Raw genomic sequence first — 8517 nt, forward strand, 5'->3', positions numbered from 1 at the left:
TGCTTCGCAACCCCAAATCTTAAGAAAAGACAATCGTGGAGGTTTCTTCATCCATAATTCATATGGAGTCTTTTTAGCTTTTGACGGAGCGCAGTTTGGTGTAAGTGCCGCAGTTAGAAGTGTATGTCCCCAGAAAGAGATAGGAAGATTGCTGAGACCCGTCATTGATTGAACCATGTTTAACAAAGTTTGATTTCTCCTCTCAGACACTCTTATCCATTGTGGAGTTCCGGGAGATGTCAAAGAATACCATGTTATTTTAGATGGTCGTCAAATTCGTAGCTTAAATACTCGGCACCTCGATTTGATCGAAGTGCTCTGATTTTCTTGCCAAGCTGATTTTCTACTTCACTCTGAAATTCTTTGAATTTCTCAAACGATTCAGATTTGTGGGACATAAGGTAGACATAGCCATATCTACTAAAGTCGTCCGTGAATGTGATATAATACCGATAACCATTTCTTGCGGTTGTGCTCATTGGTCCACATACAACCGTGCGTATAAGACCCAATAAGCCACTAGCCCTTTCTCCTAACTTGGAGAATGGCTGCTTTATCATCTTGCCAAGTAGACATCCTTCGCAGTTTTCAAACGAATCTAAGTCGAATGAATCAAGAATCCCTTCATGAAAAAGTTTCTTGATGCGTTTGATGTTAATATGGCCAAGACGACAATGCCACAAGTAAGTTTGATTTGACTCAACAGTCTTAGCTCTTTTGGTGGTATCATTAACATTATAAATCTGTTTGTCTAGTGAAAGAACATAAAGACCATTTTCTGAATGTGTCGTACCATATAAAACATTATCAAGATAAAATGAACAACTATTGTCTTTTATCCAAAATACAAAACCCTTGACGTCCAACACCAAAATTGAAATAATGTTCTTGGTAATGTTTGAAACATGATAACAATCTTCAAGTTCTAAAACAAGCCCAGAAGGCAAAGACAAACTAAGTGTCCCAACGGATACGGTCGCAATCCTTGCTCCATTGCTGACCCGGAGTTCTACTTCTCCCTTCACTAGCCTTCTACTTTTCCTTAGTCCCTGAGCATTGGAACAAAGGTGTGAGCCACATCCGGTATCTAATACCCATGAATCTTTGCTAGTAAATTTAAGGTCTATAATATATATACTGGTCCAGAAGTAACGGTGTCGTTCTTCTTAACTTCCTTGAACTTGAGGCAATCCCGTTTCCAATGTCCCTTTTCTTATAGTAGAAACATTCAGAATTGGATTGAGAAGAGGCTACCTTCTTTTCCTTTTTGCCCTTGGTAGCTTTTAACTTAGGCAGAAATGTCTTCTTACCCTTCCCCTTAAAGCCATTCTTCTGGCCGGAGCGCTTGAATGGCTTGCCCTTCTTACCCTTCCCCTCATCCTTAAGCGTTTGCTCGGCTTGCTTCAACATTCCATGAAGCTTGGTGAGGGTTTTCTCCATGTTGTGCATATTATAGTTCATCTTGAACTAATCATAGCCTTTTTGCAGCGAATGGAGAATAATGTCAATTGCCATCTCGTTCGAGTACAAGTATCAAGCCTTTCCATGTTCTCAAATAATCCAATCATTTTAAGTACATGTGGGCTGGCTGGCTCTCCTTTCTTGAGCTTGCTCTCAAGGATCCGCATGTGGGTCTCAAACTGCTTAGTCTAGGTCTCAAGCCGTCTCCTTCTCAAAGAAAGTCTTTTGGAGATCTGGAGACATTGTGGCTAACATGATGCACTCAGTATCCCGATTGGCAGTGTGCCATCAGTTTAGGGCAGCCTGTGTGACCTCCTCATAAGGAATGTCGGACATTCCCTCATCAAGGACGTATTCCCTTAGCTCTTGCATGAGAACTATTCAAAAGTTCCTTTTCCAATCAAGGAAGTTTGTCCCATTCAACTTCTCTTTATCGAGAATAGAACGGAGTGAAAACTAGTTGTTGTTGGTGTTAGTTGTAGACATTTTTCTACAATTGAAAGAATTTGCAATGAAAAATCATTCATAAAACCAATAAGTTTGAAATTTGAAGCATACATGCAAACTTTCATCTTATTAAGAGTTTTGTCCACACATTTAAAAATGTCCCTTTTAGGCGAGAATAAAACGATTCCAAGACCCCAAAAATTAGAAAGTAATTAAGCATGCTTTGGCTTGTCTTAACACTTAATGTTTTAAGGTAAGTAATCCAATTACTAATAGCTCTAAGCTACTCTTGGTTCGATAAAAATGTCGCATCTAATGCTTTTTTGACATTTATCTCCATTGCCACGACATCTAAGGACTTCTTACTGACATCGTTAAGTTTAACCAAAATCAACTTGTATACCTAGTATACCTTACGTTCCTAGGAAAGCAGTAATGCCTTTCTTTAGCATAGCCCATTATTATTCTCATTAGTTCAGTAAGTGTTGGAATGGCAAATAATATTATAGTGACTTAAGGTTTCTATGTTGGTTGATTTAAGTGAACTAAATTAATCATTCAACATTCGAAATCCTAAACATGCATCTAATATCGAAATTATATATAAGCACAAGCATAAATATATAAAGCATAAATAAAGATGCATTTGGCAACTAGCATGACCCCTTGAAACTTGAATCTTCAAATCTTCAAGGGCCTTCATTCCATCTTCTTGGCTTCGTTTTCTTAGAAATGTCGTATTCGAGACATCACCACCAATTATGCAACTACTAGAAAAGCTAGGGCTAATTTAAATAATTTAAGTACAAAAATACTTAAAGGCACGCAGTCCGTATTTAGATTTACAAAAATACAAAATGGAACGCACTCCGTATTTACTATGCTAGTCGGGCCCCACTAGTTGCCATTTTGTAAAACCTGCATTAAAATATCTATTTTATTCATCCATTCACTTCTAAAGTGAATGGCCCAAGCATTTTACAGAATAAATCAAGCAACAATGCAAAACACGCGCAAAATAGTAACTAACTTAGGTGATTAATCCGATTAACACGCCAAATTAAAACTAGTCAAAGTTGTTATCCGATTATGTGAATTAACGCAATAATAATAGCTCAAACAATTAATGAAGCTCCCACTAAATTCCATATCCAACTTAATCAAAATAAATCCAATTAAAATTAATTAAGCCGGTTAACCCAAAATTTTGCTAAACTATTTTGCAAGTGCCGGGAAAAACCGAGACCTAGCCTCATTTTAATTAAAACAAAAACCGCAAAATTGCAAAATAATAACCCCTCAACGGGCGAGTGCCTAGCATCCAAGCCACCAGGCTCGGCTTGCTAGGCACCAAGGCCCTGCTGCCATGCGTGGGTGCTGCTTGCACAGGCACAGCAGCGTGCTAGCCACCTGCTAAGACTAGCAGCGTCGCAGCACTTGCGTGTCGCTAGCCCTAGCAGTGTGCTTGCATGCTTGCTCGTGCTGGCCTGTAGGCTTGCTGTGTGGGCTAGCGCTGCTTGGCGGCCACACTCCACGCACCACATGCACGCCTTTGCATAAACTCGTACACACACACTCGCATGCACCAACTACGACAGCCACATGTGCGCTGTTCAAGCAGCCCGGCTAGCCGAGTTGGTGCTTCGAAGCTTCATGCTTTGACTTTAATGCTCATGCTTTGGAATTAAATTCCTATTTTTGTGTGACATAAAAATTAATTATAAATTGATTTTAGAACTAATACTGAGCAATATTGAAAAAAAAAAAACAAGTCCAACTTAATTAAGCTCAATTTTAGTGCACAAACCAAAATTAATTCAAGAACCATTCTTTATATTATTTTTGGCTCAACTTGATGCAACAAAAATTGAGAGCTATTCTCCATAATTAATTTAACCAACATATATTAACTATGAGATTTGACAAAATGGTTGGAAAAATAAATAATCATCCAATGAAAAATTTAACCAACACTTACTCATGCACATTTGAATATTTTAATCTTCCAATATGAAAAACAATAATATTTCAAGCACAAGTATGAACATTTAAGATTTTAATCAACTTAAAATGATTAAAACCAAAAATTAGTTCATTATGGATTTTAGCAAGTTAAGATCCAACCAAATAAACATTTAAAGATTGAATCTTTAACATTTTAGGGCTTCAAAAATACATATTCACTATAAACATTCACGTCACACTCCAAGCAATTAATTTGCAAAAATGTGAAATTGCTAGTTTATGTGAAAATAAGAGCTAACCAAATTAAGCACCAATCATGACTTCATAAACATGCTTAATAAGGGATAAAATTTCAGAAGATTAGTAGTATAATCAAACACATAATCCAACAATTGCATGCCATAATTAATCAAGGTTTAAAGATTTAAAATTTTTTGTCAAAACAAAAAACCACTCAAAAAACCACATTTTAGGTGGATTTTTAGCTTATGGAAATCCATTTTTAAGGACAAAATGGGTAAAGTCTGATTTAGAACGTCGATTCCACCTAAAATTCACTAATTTTGAGTCAAAATCGGAGTTTGTAATCCAAAATTAGCATAAATACGATTTCAATCTAATTAAAAACGAGCTACTAATCTAATTAGGATGCTAAACCAGAAATTTAAATCCATTTAAATCACCTTAATTAATTTTTAGTTGTAAAAATTAAATGCATGAGGCTCTTATACCGTTGTTGGGTTTTACGGTATCCGACAATGCGCGGAAACAAAACTTGATAATCGGATCGCATGCATAATAATTACAACATAAACAAATGCATGCAAATAAACAAAACACAAGAGAAAAGAGAGAAGAGAGAGAAAGAATACTCACCCTAGAAGCGTGCTTCGCTCAACCGATGAGATAGGGCTTGAAAGATTCAAGTTCCACAAGTGCAAGAACCTCCGACGGCTCACACCCTCGCTACTGAATCGTAACCGGGTCCCTACCCCATAGCTTAGACGGGGATAGACCAAAAATAACTTAGAGTTTACGTACAAAGATTTTCTCGCTTTTGGAGATCCCTAAGAGTTCACCAACTCAAGTGAATTTTCCAATACCCAATGATTGGTATTTATAAGGAAATGTTCCCATGAATTCCCATCATCTTTCAATGTAGGATAGCTGGTAAAAAGGCAAAAAGAATGATTTAATTTAATTCCAAATTAAAATAAATATCAAAAGCAATAAGCAAACAACACTTGTCACAATATTAGGGAGGTTAGGTAAGGACCACTTACCATGCCTTGGAGAAGAAGCAAAAAGCTAACAACCCCAAAGATATCCCCATGTGGCCGGCCCCAAACATGGGCCTCGATGGCAAGCCTAACCGGCTGCCATTACATGCGGCTGGGCTACCATGCCGCTGGGCCCACGTGCTAGCTAGCGGGCCACTGCTAGCCACTACACGCCCAGCAGCCATGTGTGCTTGGTGCGCTAGCAGCCCCGGCCAGCTAGGCTCACTTGTGCGCATGACCTGCTGGGCTGGTTGCCATGCTGCGCATGGTGGCACGGTATAGCAACCATGCTAGCATTTTGCGGCTAGCACCCCATGGCCTAGCCTAAGCATGACTAGTACGAGGCTACGACTTTGGGGTTTTGGCTTTAAATCGTGTTTGATTATTTTGTCATTTCATCGATTCATTGAAATGACTCGAAGCTTGACGTTCGGCTTCGATGCTTTAAGCTCGGAATCCTACATCTTAGTTCGTAAAATCTTTATCGACTTATTTAATCCTTCGGATTAATTCGTCACTTCGGTTCGGTTACACGATTGGGTGTGACTTGAAGGGTTCAGTCAATTAAGCTGTAATATTGATTATACATTAATATTACTGATCGTAAGCGGCCTCCAGCTAGGCATTCTGATCACTTGACCTCACTGAATAATCAGCTTTCCTAATTAATTCTGAATCCTCTATCGGAATAATACACTTGTTCGAAGGACACCATTCCTTTTAGGTGGTGGCAATGGTTCATTGCTCGTTTTTCTCATCTCCTCTCCGTAGAAGGTTGATTGAAGGGTTCACTCACAACTAACTAGAATCAGTGAAGGTTCAATCCTTGCCGATGGACCAAGTAGAGGAATCACGTTTGGGGTTCTTGTTCTCCTTATTGTTCTTGCTCGATCACTCGTGGAATCACGCTTCAAAAGTATAATGATGTGTTATTTATGTGTTATGAAAATATCTTGTTTATTAGATGCTTATGAATATGATTCTTGCAATTCCGCTTATAGTATCTAAAGTTATATAGTGGTATCAGTTATAGCCTAATGCATGTACACATATTGATCATAATTCTTTGTTGTCCACAAATTTTAATTCAATTAAGAGGGAGAATAATTTAATTATGGGTTAATTATTTTTTTAGATGTGATTTAACATATGGAATCATTAAAAATGTTTAATTTGTTCAATTTAGCCAAAAATTTGGACCGATTTTGCCCTAATTTTGTTTGAAAATTCGACATCCCCTAACCCTTGATTCAAGAATTTCGAAACCCTAAACTCTAAATTTGGAATTTTGTGTTTTATGTTTTGAATAATTTCGATAGTTCCTAGTTTCATGAATTTAATTTATTTGATTTCATGTATAAATTGTGAATTTTGCATGATCAATGATTTAATTTAAGTATTAAATTGAATTGGGAATTATTTTCATGAAGAACCCTAATTTTAAAATTGAATGTGATTTAATTTTAAATTACTTGGACCAATTTAATTTAATTTAACAAATGTTGTGTTAATTAAATTACAAACTAAAAAAAAAATGTTTTTATGGCTGATTTGAGGCGGCAGCCGCGGCTGGGTGGCCCAGCCACGGTAGCTGCCGCCGGTGGTGGTCCAAGAGGGAAAGGAGGGGAGGGGCAGTAGGTCCGACAAAGGAGGAGCAGCAGCAACCACCGTGCAAGAGTTGCGCGGCACTGCTGCTGTGCGTCGCAGCTATGCAGCGTACACCGTACAAGTGTACAACCACCGTGGCTAGCTTCGGCTGGCCACACCATGGTGGCTGGCGCGGTTTTCAAAAAAAATTTATTTTTATTTTAAAATTCAAAATCAGATTTTATTTTGAAAAAGATAAGTTTTAAAAATTAAAGTTGTTAATTTTGATAAGTTTGTTAAGATATTTTGAGCAAAAGATTCTATATGGATAATAATTGATTTAATAAAGGGATTATCCCATAATTATTTTAGGATATAATTGATTTAAAATTATGTGATTGACTAAGTAATTAAGATAGAATATCCTAAATTAGTTAGGATAATCATGTAGAATAATTATGATTTATCTTCATTAAAATAAGATTTGATTCTATCTCATACCTAAATTAAAATATATAATATTTTATAATTGGTCATGAATAATGTATGATATTATCTAATTACAATTTAAAAATATGAAATATTTTGGTACCATGTTTCCTTAATTATTAACATTCGATGTTGCAGTTTAGGCAAGCATGTTGAATGATTTATTATATGGCAGTTTTTATAATGTATGATATTATTTTTCTACATATAGACTAGTATGGCCCATAGATTCTAAATACGATCTACGCATTGTGATGTATTTTTGTAATCTAAATAAGGTCTGCGTACAGTTAAGTATTTTTGTAATTTATTTTATTTTATTTTATTTAAGTAGTAAATAGAATAGAGTAGAATTACAGGTTGCAGTTAATCCAATAAACCCATGGAGTAAAGGCCCAAAGGAGCAAGGTAGATGAGATCCATGAAGATTCAAGTGGGAGCTTTTACTTTATTAGTCTTCTTAGGATTAAGGGGTCATACTATGTCATGTTTTATTTATGCATTAATAGATTATGCATGCTAGGTTTTATTTATGTTGTTGATGATGCGCTAGAGTTCACTAAATTAATCACAACATAATAAATCTAGGTCCCGGTAATATTGAGATTGCTTTTCCAATTTAATACCCAACAAGGTTACCTAAAGAGTTTAGGACCTTGAAGAAAAGGGCAATAATTAAACATGAGATGGTTAATTATTTAACCAAGAGCTACAAGAGTTGTAATTAGTAAAGAGTTTACTCATCTCGAAAATGTAATGGTTGATGGTAAGGCTTAAATCCGGTCAATTATTGCACAAATAAAGGGTCTTGGACTCACTAAATTCAATTAGGATCATTTAATATTGAATAAAGTGTTTTTAAAGTAACCTATTCAATTCGCTTATGGTGTTTTAAATTTGATTAAACATAATTATTGAACTTTGCCTCGTTTTTGTTTGTAGATGAATAGCTTTAACGACAACACTAACTTGCCAACCAAATTGAAAACAAGGCTAAATCTCACAAACTTCAAGGATTGGGAAAGGGAATAAAGAAGTTTTCTAAAGAGCGAGGAGCTCGAAGCTCGCCTATATATTCCCATTGAAAGTAGATTCATAGTGGGTTTCACTCCTGAAAGGCATGCGAAAGATGTTTCAAATACAAAGAAAGTAAGGAATCTCATGTTAGCCTCTATTCCAGCTTGTTAGGCTAGAAGGTTTAAGGATTATGAGCCAACCTTACTGCGATAATGTGTACATGCTGCCTGCAGAAGGGGCATAAGAGCATTAGGAAGTGGAGGTTTCATTC

This window comes from Chenopodium quinoa, unplaced genomic scaffold (genome assembly GCF_001683475.1).
Source record: "Chenopodium quinoa cultivar QQ74 unplaced genomic scaffold, ASM168347v1, whole genome shotgun sequence".
Taxonomy (NCBI): domain Eukaryota; kingdom Viridiplantae; phylum Streptophyta; class Magnoliopsida; order Caryophyllales; family Amaranthaceae; genus Chenopodium; species Chenopodium quinoa.